General features: G+C 49.7%; 1 protein-coding gene across 7 annotated transcripts in view; it reads left to right on the top strand.

Annotated features, from left to right (window-relative positions):
• TACC2 (transforming acidic coiled-coil containing protein 2) overlaps window positions 1-15,857 on the top strand; it is a 202,951-nt gene that overhangs the window by 57,282 nt on the left and 129,812 nt on the right. The window lies entirely within an intron of this gene.

A 15,857-nucleotide genomic window follows, 5' to 3' on the forward strand; every position in this document is an offset into this window, starting at 1 on the left:
GGTTCAAAGGTGCGTAGGATCTGAGGACTCCACAAATGATATGGATTTATAGTATCATCCACAGCTTCAGTCATTGTGAGCCATCACATATAAAAGTCAAAGGACCTTTTATTTTTTTTATTTTTTTTTTAAATATTTTTATTTATTTCTAAGAGAGAGAGAGAGAGAGCCAGCGTGAGCAGGGGAGAGTCAGAGAGAGAGGGAGTCACAGACTGAAACAGGCTCCAGGCTCTGAGCTGGCAGTCAGCACAGAGCCCGACGCGGGGCTCGAACCCACAAACCGCGAGATCATGACCTAAGCGAAAGTCGGATGCTTAACCGACTAAGCCACCCAGGCGCCCCTCAAAGGACCTTTTAAAATGTAGCCTTTATGTTCTGAAGCCTTTGTGCTCCATAATTAAAATGAATTTTCCTGGAGGTGAAGCTGTCCCTTGGAAAAACGCCAGGTCTCATTGGAATGCTGGCTTCTGGGGCACCCACGTGAAGGCTGGCAGCCTCCTCGCCATGGTGGGCTGGATTTCCTGCCTTGGCCTCTGGCCCTTCTGGGTTTCCGAGCCCCTCTGCCCTGTGGCACCTGGAGCCAAGATGAGGAAGAGCCGCTTGCCGCCGCTTGAAAAACCAGGGTCAGGTTCAGGGCTGGGTGGTGATTTTCCCAATGAATGTGTCTGCACCGGCCTGGCTGCCCTTCCTGGGACCTCTCATTACTGTCAGGGGTGGAAGTCCCAGTGCTATGCAGCGGTGACCGAGAAATGGATATCTTATTTATTTTTTAAAGTTTATTTACTTATGGAGAGAGAGAGAGTGAGAGACTGTGGACAGGGAAGGGGCAGAGAGAGAGAGAGAGAGAGAGAGAGAATCCCAGGCATGCTCCGTGCTGTCAGTGCAGAGCTGACTCGGGGCTCGATTTCACAAACCGTGAGATCATGACCTGGGCCACAATCAAGGGTTGGACGCTTAACCGACTGGGCCACCCAGGCGGCCCAAGAAATGGACATTTTGGACTCTGGCTGGTTATTGCTAGAAGGGAACCCGAGGGCTCAGAACAGGGAAGGGAGAGGAAGTAACTGACAGAGAACTAGTATCAGATTCTGGGCCTTGATGGCCCCTGGTGGCACATTCTCCCCCACCCCCACCCCATCCCCGATGCCTGAACTGAGCCAGGGACGCTTCCCTAGGGGAGGGGGCTCTGCTTCCCAGCAATGCCAGGGCCCCAAGATCTGCTTCTGGGTTTTGGAGAGAAGAATTCTCTGTTCTAGCATGGCATAAGCACAGGCCTCAAAGTGGACAGACCTCAAGTTCCAGCTCAAGTTCTAGCTCTCTGACCTTGGGGGCATCATCTTCTGAACCTGTTCACTCACCTGTAAAACGGGAGCACATAGCCCTCCCAGCGTGGTTAGGATTACATGAGTTGCTCTGTCTGGAGGGTCTGACACAAAATAAGAAGTCAATATGAGTTTCCTTTCACTTATTCCTCCTTCTGGGCCAGAGTACCTTCGCATCCAGCATCTTCTTTCTCTGACACCTCAACCGTCAGTAGGTGCTGTTTGTAGACGCCTGTTGCAGAGGAGGAAGTGAGGCTCCAAAAGGTAGCATGACTTGTTCAAGGTCGGAGAGCTAATGAGACCTGGAGTCGGCACCAAAAAGGTTTCCACACATGAGCTTAGATCTCAACCCATTAACTTATTGGCAAGGTGGATACTTGGAGAAGTTCCTCTCCCCATTAGCGCCATCCACTAGAACTTTCTATCATGATAGGAATGTTCTCTGTCTCCACTGTCCAAGATGGCTGACCCCAGCTACCTGTGGCTACCGAGCACCTGAAATCAAGTCACTTGAAAACCGCGGATCAGTTTCAGGGCAACGTGGTTCAGGGCCACTGAGGAATTGAATGGTGAACTGTCCTGAGCTTTGATTATTTAAAATTGAAGTTGGGAAGAGCCAAGAGGAGCCAGGGGCTTCTGTGTGGGACAGCCCGACTCTCAGACATAGTTTCTTCCTGTGTACAGAAGAGATGAATTGTCACCATCAGAGCCGGTGGGGATTCCATGGGGTTCTGTGTGTGAAACCCTGCTTGGTGGCAGGTGCCTGGTGGAGGTGAGCGAGCATTAGTTTCCTTCTTGCTGCCCTGGGCTCTGAAGTGGGAAAGGCAGGTGGCTCTGTCTATGGAGCTGAGACCAGGCCATTGTCACAAAATAACTGCCCAGCAACACCGATCAGCAGAAGGCGTCTCAGTCCCGAAGCCAAGGAGGTTTGCCGCTGGGCCAGCCTTGGCTTAGCCAGTGTCACTTCACTCCCCAGCCTGGTGAGGGGGCCTCAGGTAACCCAGTCTAAACAGTGGCGCTTAATCTAGAAGCCTCCCTGCCCACGCATCCCCACTGGCCACACCTGCGAGGGAGCAGAAATGGGTTCAGAGCAGAGATGGGTCTTCCATTTGCATCTCTGCATCGTCCTTGGTCTGAGAAGCTGGTGGGGTGGGGGAGATTTCCCATGGGTGTGGGGGGTCAGCAGGGCCCCAGCCGACTGCAGCTCAGCCCCCCCTTTCTTCTCACGGCCTGCAAAGTCGCCCTGGCGTTAAATATTTTAGCAGCCTGCTGATTCACACACTGACTGTGAAAGTGTTTCTGTTTCCAGGGAAGCCGCTGGCACAGGTCTGGGTACTGATACTTTTAATGGCCTTTCCTTTTGCAAAGGACCACAGTGCACAGCAGACTCAGGTCAGGGGTGAGTTTTCAGGCCAGGAGCCCCTATCCTGGGCAAGCAGGAAAGTAGGGCACCCCCCAAGCTGCCCCAGACAAGCCAGGAGGGCCAGAGGAAGAGGGGCCGGAAGTGAGGCTGAAGATGAAATCAGACCAGAGGGTGGGGGCCCGTTAGGCCACCTGAATTCAAATACAGATCTTTACCGTCAGGGCCCAGATGGTTGGTCTTGTGACTGCGCCCAGCCTCTGCATCTTCACAGGTAAACAGGGCCACTGATGTCTCCTGGGACTTAAAGGGGCATTTAAATGGGGATTCCAGGAAGCAAGACACAGAGTCCTCTGCACAACGCCAGCTTTCAATAGCTGGTAGCTATGACTAGTATAGAGCTGGGGCCTGTGGGCTCTTAGAGACCCATGAACAAGGTCCCTGCAGTGCAGGGAACCCCACAGACAGCTCCATCCCCATGACTGGCTCACCCAGCAAACGTGCACCGAGGCCGGGTGCGTGGAAAGGAAGCCAAGATCTCTTGTGTCAGAGCAGAGCTGAGCGTGCAGGCAGGCTCTGCCGTTGGAAGGAGGGTTGGGGTAAATTGGTAGTTGGGTTGACCCGCTGCAGGTGAGCAATGCATGAGGTTTGCTGACTCCTAGCTCAGTGCTCACACGCCCTGGAGGGGTCTGGTTATTCACCAGCGCCTGTCTCCTCACTAGGGCTTCTCCAGGGGTCTCTCCCTCCTCCCCCCTCCTCCAGCACGGGATCAGGAGTTGGGTTATGATTCTGAATTCTCTGTGTAGGGGTGCTTTGCTTGGATACATGTCAGTGGTTGTCTCGGCGTGGCGGGGGGGTGGGTCTTGGCCTGTGGCCATGGGAATAAGTCACCATCTTGTTTCTTTGGGAACGTGAGCCTTGCAGACAAAGCTCTTGGTTATTCAGCACCTGATACTCTGCGTGGCATACAGTGGGAACTCCATAAGCACTTGCTGAATAATTCAACCCAACTGGCTATCAAGTGATTTGGAGGCTTCCTGTCCTAGAAGATTGGGTCAGGCAGGACTTAACAGCAGATGCTGGGTCTCAATTCGGGTTCTGCCATTAGCCTCAAAGCAATTTCCTTAGCCACTCTGAGCCTCAGTTTCCTTGCCTGTAAAGTGTGTATGATGCTAGGCTTTCTCACATGGAGCTATTATGGAGACTACATAAAAATTATATGTGTAAAGAGCTTAGCAGAGTTCCTGCCTGGCATGCAGTAAGCACTTAAATATCAGGGGTAATTGTTTTTATTAGTACTATCATTATTATTACCATCAGAATTTGAATGATTATAATACTATTATTTTTTTAATGTCTATTTTTAGGAGAGAGAGAGAGTGCGTACATGCGGGCATAGTGGAGGAGGGGCAGAGAGAGAGGGAGACACAGAACCCAAAGCAGGCTCTAGGCTCTGAGCTGTCAATGCAGAGCCCGACGCAGGGCTGGAACCCACGAACCCAAAAGATCATGACCTGAGCCTGAGTTGGACACTTAACAGACCAAGCCACCCAGGCACCCGATGATAATACTATTACTAAGGCAGGTTACTTGCAAACACTGGTGCATTGACACATGGACTAGCAGAAATTTGCTGAAGTTCATTTCCATCTGCCTTGGATTCCTTAGACTACATCACTACCCTCTAAAGATTCCTCCCCTCCTTCAGCCACCAGCCTCCCTACCCCGGTGGCTTCAATGTGGCAACATTATATTTGATGCAAGGTCAAGCCATTCGGCACACATGCGGAATGCATTCCTTGCGTGGGGAACTAGGGCTTTGGGGTTAACCTCTCTTGCCAAGAGTGGCTGCAAAGAGGTTGAAACCTAACATTTGCGGGAGGGAGGGAGCGCCTGTGTGGGTGAGCCCGGCCGGGGCTGCACCAGCTCCGAGCACGTCTTATGGGACAGATTGCCCGACCACTTTGGCAGGACGTTTTAGCTGCTGGCCCAGCCCAAACCTCCTAGAGGAAGGGGTGGGGCGGTCCGTCCTTGCCTAACTGCCAGACGCCGTAGCACAATGACTACAGGAGGAGACCCTTGCCGGCAAGCGACCGAGCACCTGGTATTTGAACATGCATGGCCGGAGTTGGCAGAAAGTGAGAATTCCAGGGAGGGGGGTGGGGGCGGGGGAAGGAGAGAGTACCCAGCCTGGGCGTGAGGTCTCAGCTCTAGGCCAGACGGCCTTTCCGGGCCACCTGTGAAGCCAGGTCCTCTGGTTTCTGAAGCATGGTGGCAGGCGTGCTCAGCCTTTGAGACGGGACCACCTCACGCCTGGCTCAGGGATTCATAGTCACGAAATATCACCACCAGAAGGACTGCAGGACCTTCAGCCTCCTCATTTTTTTTTTTTTAAATTTTTTTTTAATGTTTTATTTATTTCTAGGAGAGACAGAGAGAGACAGCGTGAGCAGGGGAGGGTCAGAGAGAGAGGAAGTCACAGACTGAAACAGGCTCCAGGCTCTGAGCTGGCAGTCAGCACAGAGCCTGACGCGGGGCTCGAACCCACGAACCGCGAGATCATGACCCAAGCGAAAGTCGGACGCCCAACTGACTAAGCCACCCAGGCGCCCCCAGCCTCCTCATTTTACAGTTGAGAAGCTTAATACCCAGAGAAGGTGTGTGATTTCCCTGAGGATGCACAGCTCGTCAGGGGGCCACTGGTCCAACTCGTATTGAATGCAGTTCCTCTGGCCTCAAGACCATGCTCTTTCCGACAAACCCCCTGGCACTGTGGTGAGTAGGCATCGCCTTTGCCGAGGGCGGCAAGCCACCCAGCTGAGCCTGGTACCAGCTGATGTTACAGACTGTTTTCTGCAAAGGGGTGGAAGTGGCTGAACGTGATCTTGTCCCCGGACCACGTCTGAGAAAAGAACATATGCCAGCTTACTCCTGCTTTTTCTCACAAAAATCAGCTGCAGCCTGTGTGTCATGCTGGCTCTGGCTTCCCTTTGCTTGTGGCCGGTGGCCTTTGCGGGAAGATTGCGGGAAACCCGCTGTGAAAAGCTAGTTGGAGGAATCCCCACAGATTCTCCAATTCGCTGCGATTGGGCAGTCTCGGACGAGAGCGCTAGAGAAAGTTCTGTTGAAACCTGAGTTTCGTCTCCTTCTGGCTGACTGTGTGAGCAGTTTACTAGAAAACCCTCAGAGTGGTTTCTCTACAAGTTTTCTTTACAAACAGTTGGGCCATGAGGTCTTGGGAGGTAAAACCCTCTTGATGATCATTGCAGGGTTTAGTTGTGTTTTTGCACAAAGAGGGGAAGCTTGTCCGTTAGAAACCACCAGGCTCCGTGTTGAATTGATGTTTATACCTCTTTTTTGGGTCATATTTTATCTTTGGCGGAGAGCAGTTATTTTGTAGAGATGGCCCCCCCCAAGGGAGCACGTTTTGCTTTGCGGGAACTCCCCTTGCATTCTGGGTTTGGCAGCTCTGACCGACCGGAGGGTGGGAGGTGGTGACACTTTCCCGCTCCTTCCCCCGCTCCTACGTCCAGGGAAGGGTATTCTCTGCCTTCTCTTCTAAATCTCTTTTCCTTTGACATAAAAATGTGGATAAAGGTGGAAATACAGAGGCAGACCCAGACTTTACAGGTTCGAGGCAGGAACTTGAGCGAGGCTGAGAGATACAGAGCGGAATCTCGATCCCTTGTCCTGTGCCAGGGTGACCTCTGCCTGCCTTGCCCCTCCCCCTCCTCGTCAGCCCCGTAGGGACCACCTTCTTGTTCAAGACCACAGAGGCTCAGGCAAATGTGATGCTTGTGAAGCTCTTTTAGCCCTCCCTCCTAGCCCCTCCCTCCCGCCTACCCAAGTATCAACAGTCTTTTCTGTAGTCTGACCACAATTTTAAGACAGAGACAAATGCATTACGGTTTGTCATATAGGATTTCATCCTTTACAGAAGGGCTTGGGTGTCTGAGCCGGACAGATCTGGGTTCAAATCTGTCACTTATTTACTTAGGGACTCAATCAGGTTGCATAATCATGTGAAACTTTAGTTTCTTCATCTACAAAATGGGTATAAGGCTAGTTCCCACCTCTCAAGGATTCAGTGGGATAGTGCGTGGGAAGGGCTTGCTCAAGGCTGGGACAGGCAAGCGCTCAAGGCATGTTTGTCGCCTTTTAAGGGCAAGCCCTCTGAGGACAGGGTGTGGACCTGATCTATTTTTTTAGCACAGTAGGCTGCGTATAGTAGGCCCTCAACAGATGTTTGTAGTTGATTGTATCGTGTCCAGCAGGTAGATGGTATGTCTGTTTGATACATCCCTTGAAAGCTATCTGGTGACCACAGTGGTCCCAAATCACTGTGGTGATACGCCATTCGCTCACTCATGTATTCCCTCCCTCCAGCCGAGGGCCTCCTGCCGAGAGGTCTTGTGCTAGGAGACAGAGCAGGGTTCTCATCCTCTGGCACCGTCGGCCCTGGGGCCTGGGTGGTTGCTGCCGAGGGCTGTCCCACACTCAGTAGGATGTTCAAGCAGGACTAGACACCGGTAACATCTTCCAAGTCATGACAATCGAAAATGTCCCCAGCTGCTTCCAAAGGTCCCCTGGTGGACAAGGCTGCCCCAGGAGAGCCACCACTCCAGGGCTGGGCCGTCCCCAATATGGCTTCCTGTACTCGTAGCCTCAGCATCACATGGGAGCCTGTTACACATGCAAAGCCTCTCAGGTCCTACCCCAGGTCTGCTGAGTCAGAATCAGCATCACAGAAGGCGCTGGGTGACTCGTCCACACATCAGAGTTCAAGACGCTGCTAAGTTCATGGACCACCGGGTGAGTGGCAAGGATCTAGGGCACTATCTTCAATCTTGGTTGTGCACGGAAATCTCCTAGTGAGCTGTAAGAAATATTGATGCTTGGCTGCGGCTCCCAGGGTTTCTGATGTAATCGATACAGGGGTGTGAGCTGGGTACAGGGCACTTTGAGAGTTCCCTGGGTGATTCTACTGTGTAGCAAAGTTCGAGAAGATTTGAGCTGGTCTAAGGAATATAGAGACACATCAGAGACTCGGGCTTCAGAAGCTGATTTTGTCTGGCGGGGACATGAGACATCTGGGTGATCATTACCATTGTGTAGACTGAACTGCACCCTGTAAATCACCCCCCTCCCCCAGCCCTCCGGACCCTCAGAACACTGCAGCTGTTCATCAAATATTTTATTTTTTTATTATTATTATTATTTTTTATTTATTTCTAGGAGAGAGAGAGAGACAGCGTGAGCAGGGGAGGGTCAGAGAGAGAAGGAGTCACAGACTCTGAAACAGGCTTCAGGCTCTGAGCTGGCAGTCAGCTTATTTTTGAGAGAGAGAGAGAGACAGAGAGAGACAGAGTGCGACCGGGCAAGTGACAGAGAGAGAGAAAGACACAGAAGCTGAAGCAGGTTCCAGGCTCTGAGCTGTCAGAACAGAGCCCGACGCGGGGCTCAAACCCACGAACTGCGAGATCATGACCCAAGCGAAAGTCGGACGCTTAACCGACTAAGCCACCCAGGCGCCCCTCAAATGTTTTATTTTTTAACCATTATGCTGAGGTCACACCAATACTGGGCTCTGACTCCTGCAGAAGATTATTTTTCTGCCCAGGAAGACAGTCCAGAAGGCCCAGCTCTCCTTCCCATTTAGGCAGTGACTTACATAAAATTAGGACAAAGCCAAGTTCAAATGCGGGTTGAGCTGAGCACACGTTCAGGCAGTCTGTGCACTCAAGGAAAATTCCAAGGCCCTGTCTAGAAATTCTGGATGAGGCCAAGGAGTCATGTGGAAAGTGGCCCCCATACATTTCCTGCATGTATTTTGAGTTCAGGCTGACATTTCATCATAGCACGGGCGGAGGTAACGGCCGAATTCTTTGAAGGCCTGAATTCCGCCTACAAATATTTCTCTCCGCCCATACAGCTAAGTTTTGATGGGTTGCAGTTCAGGAATGTACCTCGCCTCTTGGACAGCCCTTTGTGGAATGCGAGGACTTCTCTGAGGAGCCCAAGGTAGTGATTCCTTCTAGAAAAAACTAACAAATAACAACAACAACAACAACAACAACAGAACTTCTTCAGAGTTTACTAGTGAAGTACATCTTATTTTATTAGCATGAGGGCTAAACTCACAGGGTAGAGCCAGGCACTGGTCCTGGGTTCCTCAGGGCATATTTTCTGCTGACGGGTTCAGAGCATATACACGTAACTTAGTGGTGCCTGGCTGGGTGGCTCGGTTGGTTGAGCAGCTGATTTTGACTCAGGTCATGATCTCACGGTTCATGGGTTCGAGCCCCGCATGGGGCTCTGTGCTGACAGCTCAGAGCCTGGACCCTGCTTCAGCTTCTGTGTCTTTCTCTCTCTCTGTCTCTTGCCCGGTCGCACTCTGTCTCTCTCTGTCTCTCTCTCTCTCTCTCAAAAATAAATTAAAAAAAATAATAATAACTTGAAGCTTAGCTCTTTGTCAGTGTGGACTGGTTAGGGGTTTGGGTTTGCAGACACAGCCTGTGTGTGAACGTGGTTCTGCCGGGTGCCAGCTAGGGTAAGACACCCCCAGTCCATTTCCTCCTTTGTCCGCTAAGGACAACAGCCACACAAAGATCCATACGAGGATTAAGCGAGAGAAGAGACGAAAGCCACTTAGCAGAGTGCCAGCTGGGTAGCAAATGCTCACAAATGTTAGCTAATATTATAGTGGTCCTTTAAAAAAAGTTTCTCAGTTGCCTTTATGGTTTCCTTTATCTGATTGCTGAGTGGGGAAGGCGGAGGGCAAGCCTCCGTCATGTGGGGCATATTTAGCCACCTTTCCCAGCTGCCAGCTGACGGGATCACCCATTAGGTGAGCATGCTTTTTGGGTCAGGTCCTGGTGGTCAGGGGAAGCCTTGAGATCTGTCCTGCTGTGGAAAAAGGACCTTAAGGTGCAGTGAGGTCCTAGGTGGAAGGGCTGAGGGATGCTGGTCCCGGGGGAGGGGACTCTTCTGGCAGGAGAAGAGAAAGGTGTCAGGGATGAGCCCTGGGCTGACAGTCAGCACAGCAGGGACAGAGCCCGTGCCTGGCAGCACTGGGGGACACTATGTTTTCTGCCTGCAAGGAGACCACACTCTGGTCCAAGAGACAGCACACAGGCATTAGAAGATTAAAACAGCTCCAGGCTCTAATCGTCTTTGCCTTTCATTTGGTAATTGATGTAGGTGGTCCCCAGCCCATTCTCTGGGAGGCAGGGAATTTGTCATTTCTGTCCACACCTGTCTACCAGCACCTAGGAGGACCTAACCCATTGAAGGTGCTCAAGAAATCTTTATTGAGTGAGTTCCTCATAGACTTCGCTATCATAAAACGTTCCTAGGTAGACTCAAGAATAGATTTAATTCTCACTGCCTAGAACATTCTACGTCCCTTCTCCTGTCCACTTCCCTTCTTTTCTTAGCTCAACGTCTCAGCAATGTCACATAGTGGTGTGCCACCTTGAAGACCTTTACCTTATCTATAGACCCTTGTACCATTATCTACTTATTATTTCTCTTTCTACTACTTCATTTGTATTTCAGTGCACTACCTTGTTTGGTCCTGGGTAATGTCTGTGAAGTTATGGGTTTCGCGTGCTATTTATGTTTCTTTCGTAATATGCTTTATTTTTTTTAATGTTTTTTTTTTTAATTTATTTCTGAGAGAGAGAGAGAGTGTGTGAGCAGGGGAGGGTCAGAGAGAGAGGGAGACACAGAATCTGAAGCAGGCTCCAGACTCTGAGCTAGCTGTCAGCACAGAGCCCGACGTGGGGCTCGAACCCACGAACCGTGAGATCATGACCTGAGCCGAAGTTGGATGCTCAACCGACTGAGCCACCCAGGTGCCCCTTTCGTAATATGCTTTAAATGCATAGCTATTAAAATGTCCTAAGAGAAGAAATCTTAAAATGGTAACACCTTTTATACTCTACAGCTCACCTTAGGTATTCCTTCTTCTGGAAAATCTCCCTGTACCTCTTGCAGGGCTGATGAAATGTTCCCTTTTTGCCTCTACCATGTAGTAGCCATTCCCTAGTCTGACCTTAAGAGCACAGAGCCCATGAGGCACCTGCCTTTGCACAGGGCCCCAACATAGCAGAAACTCAAAAGTGATTTTGACAGACTGCACGAAACTCCTTGAGTGTATAAAAGCTTACACCGTCAGGGTGCCCTGACCAGAGGCCCTGTTATTCTATGAGGAAACATTCAGGGGCCCCGTGTTCCTGAACTTCCACTTGGGTGCCCATCAACAAGTCAGATACATGAACTTCCATTTAGACTTACACCCCCAGCAAAGAGCTAGTGCCTTCTTTGTGCAGGGAGATATCACGTTCTCCCCACCAGTTAACCAGCCAGCCCTGCATATTTCTAGCATCTGGCCTTATTTCCCAGATTTCTCCACGTATTCGACTGTGGCATTGGCTGTCCAGGGAGGGGCGCCTGGTCTGGTGGGGCAGAAGCAAGTCCTGGGATAGAATGGAGGTGCCTTTCAGTCTACTGAAATAACTGCAGTTACAGTTACTTAAGTAATCTCTCCACCCGACGTGGGGCTTGAGCTCATGACCCCGAGATCAAGAGTTGTATGCTCTTCCAACTGACCCAGCCAGATGCCCCTAAAAAAACACTTCTAATATACATACTGTACCATCTCGTTCTTCCGGCACAAATGCCAGCAGCACCCGGTGTCTGCTGGTACTCCTGGTTCTACACCCCTGCTTCTTGCCTCTCTAGCATGAGGCTGTCTTTCCAGGCAGGGTCCTGTCTTATACATTTTTATCTCCCATGGGCACTTGGGACAGTGATTGCAGATGCTCAGGGACCATTTTATTAGGTATTTTTGGGTCAGGCAAGTTTGGGCACAGGCTTCCAGCCTGGCCTCCCACATTCACGTGGCTCAGCCACAGCAAAATACCGTTGCCACGACAGAATATTAAAGGAAACTACAAACAGGTAGCAGACCCTTCTTTAGTGGACAGGGCTGGGGGCATGTCCCAGGCACTCATTTGCCTTTTGTAGTCCAGAGGCTCCCTTAGCAAGTGATCTTTCATTTGCTTTATGGGTTTTCATCCCTTTCTGCAGCCTTAGGTTTGGTATCTACTAAATGAGCACTTGTCAACATCACCGAGGTTGACAGTGTCTTCAGGAAGCTTCTGGCTGCAAGTAATGGATGGCCCAATACAAGCAACCCTCAACAGTAATAGGTCCATCCTCTCGCCTGCAGGTAATCCAGAAGCAAGGGCACGGTTAAGGTCGAGTAATTCATTAGTACATTTCATCTCCCCTCCTACCCACATGCGGCCTGTGGGCTGATGTCCTGGTCATTGTTCAAGCTGGCCGCGGCAATACCAAGCTTGGTGACTTCGAGACAATGTCGAGAGGCAGGGGGACGTCTGTACGGGAGATATGCCACCTTGTGTCTTCTCTAAAGACTGAGGACAATGTCTCCCTAAGCCCAGCTGACTTCCCTTTCTGTCTCACTGGCCGAGGGTGTGTCACATGACCACACCTACATGAATTACTTGAATGTAAGCAAGTAAGTAAATAAGGGAGAGGAGACAGCAGTTTTGGAGACAACCAGTGCTCCGTGCTGCAGAACTTTGCTTCAGAGTTTCTTGACATGTGGCTTGGAAAGTGTGTCCACCCAGAATATGCTTGCTAACATGCACATTCTTTTTTTTTTAATTTTTAAAAATGTTTTATATATTTCTGAGAGAGAGAGAGAGAGAGAGAGAGAGAGACAGCCTGAGCAGGGGAGGGTGAGAGAGAGAGACACAGATTCTGAAGACAGGCTCCAGGCTCTGAGCTGTCAGCACAGAGCCCGACGCAGAGCTCGAACCCTCGAACTGTGAGATCATGACCTGGGCCAAAGTCGGACGCTTAACGGACTGAGCCACCCAGGCACCCCTGTAAACATGCACATTCTTGAGCCCCCCTTTCGTGATCTGCTGAACCAGAGTCTCTGGGAGCATTTTAACCATCACTCAGTGAGTCTTATGGGCACTTGAGTCTTATGGGCACTGAGTTTCAGACGATAGGCTTGGTAGCAGTGGTGATCTCATTTACAGATTGTAGACGATCCCTTGGCAATGCTGATCCTTTTGCTGGGAGGCTGAGAGGGCAAAAGGAATCAAGAGTTAGGCTTCAAAAATTCTCTTCCCAGTCCTTGCCTTTTGGATATTCAAACCGAAATATTAAGTGACGCAATGTTGATATCTAGGATTTGGTTCAAAAATAATCTCGGTAGCAACGGGGAAGTGAGCATGTGAACAAAACAGAAATGGCCATCAATTGATAATATCGAAAGTGGGTTATATACAGAGGGTTCATTATACTGTCCTCTCTACTTACATTTAAAAAAAAAATCTCCTTTCAGATACCTGCCCTGTCACGGTGCAGCCTTTGACCTTGGGTGTGTCACTCTCCTTCTTAGAACTCAGGTTGGATGCCAGGATTCAATAGCAGTGTTCTTTTCTGTAAAGCAGTGTTTGCACATTGTGTCCACTCCCTCCCCAACTCCTCTCCGAATGAACCTTTTCTCTGAACAAAATCTTGTGTGGAACCCAAAGATATAACCGAGAAAAGTGGAACAGCTGTGGTTATAGGTGCTATGGGTGCCTCCTGGGCAGACGTTAAGGTAAGTCCAGAAACCCTAGGAGAAGACAGATTGACAGCTGTTGTACTACAGCAGCTGAAACCGTGCTGGAAACACTCACTCAGGCAGCATTTCTGCGGAGGCCTCGGCCTTGTACTCAGACCCAAGAAATCCTTAGGATGTAAAGATTCAGTCTCGGATGCAATTACTAAGGCACGTGCTTCCCGCATGGGATTCCCTCTTTTTCTATAGGTCCCAGGTATCCTAAGCCCAAAGGCACAAGCATGCATCTGTCCTCGGTACCAGCGGTGGGCAGGAGGAGACGGGCATTGCGCGTTCACTATAGCGTCAGCTTTAGGAGCTGGCCGGCATGTCTGGCTGTGGCTGGGACCAGAGCTGTGTGGGTTGGCTGAGAGTTTCCAGTGTGGATGTATCTCTGTCAGGTAGCGGGATTTGAATCTCAATCTCCTGTGATGTCGGGAGCTCTTGACTTAATCTTCTTCTTTTTTAAAATATGTATTTATTTATTTTGAGAGAGAGAGAGTGCAAGAGAGTGGAAGAGGGGCAAAGAGAGAAGGAGGGAGAGAGAGAGAGAGAGAAAGAGAGAGAGAGAGAATCCCAAGCAGGCTCCATGCTGTCAGTACCAAGCCTGACATGGGGCTCAAGCTCACGACCATGAGGTCATAGCCTGAGCTAAAATCAGGAGCCAGGTACTCAACCGACTGAGCCACCCAAGCGCTCCTTAACTTCATCTTCTAATGAGTCTGTCCTACACTGGACCATGGCTCTGGCTGCTGGCCGCCCAATACCATGGCACTGTTTGAGCGTGGAGATGCCTTGGAAAAGGGCTGGGGACAAGCCTTGCTCAGCCAGACTGATCTCCTGCAGTGAGTGATCTCAGACTCTAGAAACATTCCTAGCATCCAAGATACTTTCATAAAATCCTTCAACAAAGGGTAAATCACAGTAATAAGCAGATCCCTACTGATTCGGTTTCCTGTTGCCATTGTAATAAATTGCCACCAAATCAGTGGCTTAAGGCAATACAAGTTTATTTCCTTATACTTCTGCAGGTAAAACATCTGACATGGGTCTTACCAGACTCAGGTCACAGTGTCTGTAGGGGTGTTGTTCCTTTCTGGAAGTCCTAGGGAAAAATCCATTCCCTGGCTTCTCTGCAGCCACATTTGTTGGCTTGTGGTGCCCTTCAGAGCTAGCACGGCGTCTTCACGTGCTACCCCCTTTCCCTGACCTCTCTTCTCTCCCCTCCTTCACTTCCAAGGACTCTTGTGATTATTTGGGGTTCACCTGGATAATCTAGGATAATCTCCTCTATTTTAAGGTCAGCTGATTAGCAGCCTTAATTTCATCTACAATCTTAATTCCCCTTTGCCATGTAAAGTTATATATTCGTAGACCGTGGGAATTAAGATGTGGACATCCTCAGTGCGGGGACATCATCTGGCTGACCACACCAGTGGGTTTCGAAGCCCAGTGGTATCTTCCTTTGTCATGAAAGATCTGCATCCACTGGGTTTCATGTGGAAGGGATGGCACCTCAAATTCATTTTAGCTCTTTGCCTAGTTGGAATGCTTGAGCTTAACAAGGTAGAGAGTGGGGTTTTTTGTTTATTTGTTTTACCATAAATGGGTATGGCCTGGAATTAGGCCACAAGGACACAGAAGACTGGGCATTACAGTTCCCACTTTTCCAATAGTTGATGGTACATTTAAACAAATTAGCCTATTTTGGTCTCGGTTATCACATTTCTGAAATGGGTACATTAATACTCATTGTGAACAAGGAATCGATTTAAAATTTTGTTTGTTTATTTATTTTGAAAGAGAGAGTGTGAGCAGAGGAGCAGAGAGAGAGAGAGAGAGAGAGGGACAGAGAGGATCCCAAGCAGGCTCCGCACTGTCAGTCTAGAACCCCTCTAGGGGCTCATCCCACAAACTGTGAGATCATGACCTGAGCCAAAAACAAGAGTCAGGCACTGAACAGACTGAGTCACCTGGGCACCGGGAACAAGGAATCTATGTAAATTTTCATCAGAAATGTAGCTCTTAGGGGCGCCTGGCTGGCTCAGTCAGTTAAAGAGCAGATTTCGGCTCAGGTCATGATCTCACAGTCTACGAGTTCGAGCCCCACATCGGGTTCTGTGCTGACCGCTCAGAGCCTGGAGCCTGATTCAGATTCTGTGTCTCCTCTCTCTCTGCCCCTCCCCCACTCGCACTCAGTCTTTCTCTTAAAAATAAATAAACATTTTTTATAAAAGAAAGAAATGTAGCTCTTAGACACATGCTGTTTAAATTTTTTTTTTTTTTTTTTTTTTTGGTGGAAGGTAATAAAAGTGTATTTCTTTCTCCTACATGGAATTCTCATTTCGGGCCATCAAGCCTTGGGAGTCTGTTTCTTTAAGAGGAGGAAAGGGAGCATTGAGTCATTTGTGAGTCTCCTGCCCTTTGGTCCCTGCATATAAAATATAGCAATGCTTTCTTGAAACCAAACTTAAAATAGGAAGTCTGGCATCCACATATAGCCGCAGACGCTTCGTAGTTCTTTTGC

The sequence above is a fragment of the Hyaena hyaena genome, unplaced genomic scaffold (genome assembly GCF_003009895.1).
Source record: "Hyaena hyaena isolate Hyena2069 unplaced genomic scaffold, ASM300989v1 scaffold_367, whole genome shotgun sequence".
NCBI lineage: Eukaryota > Metazoa > Chordata > Mammalia > Carnivora > Hyaenidae > Hyaena > Hyaena hyaena.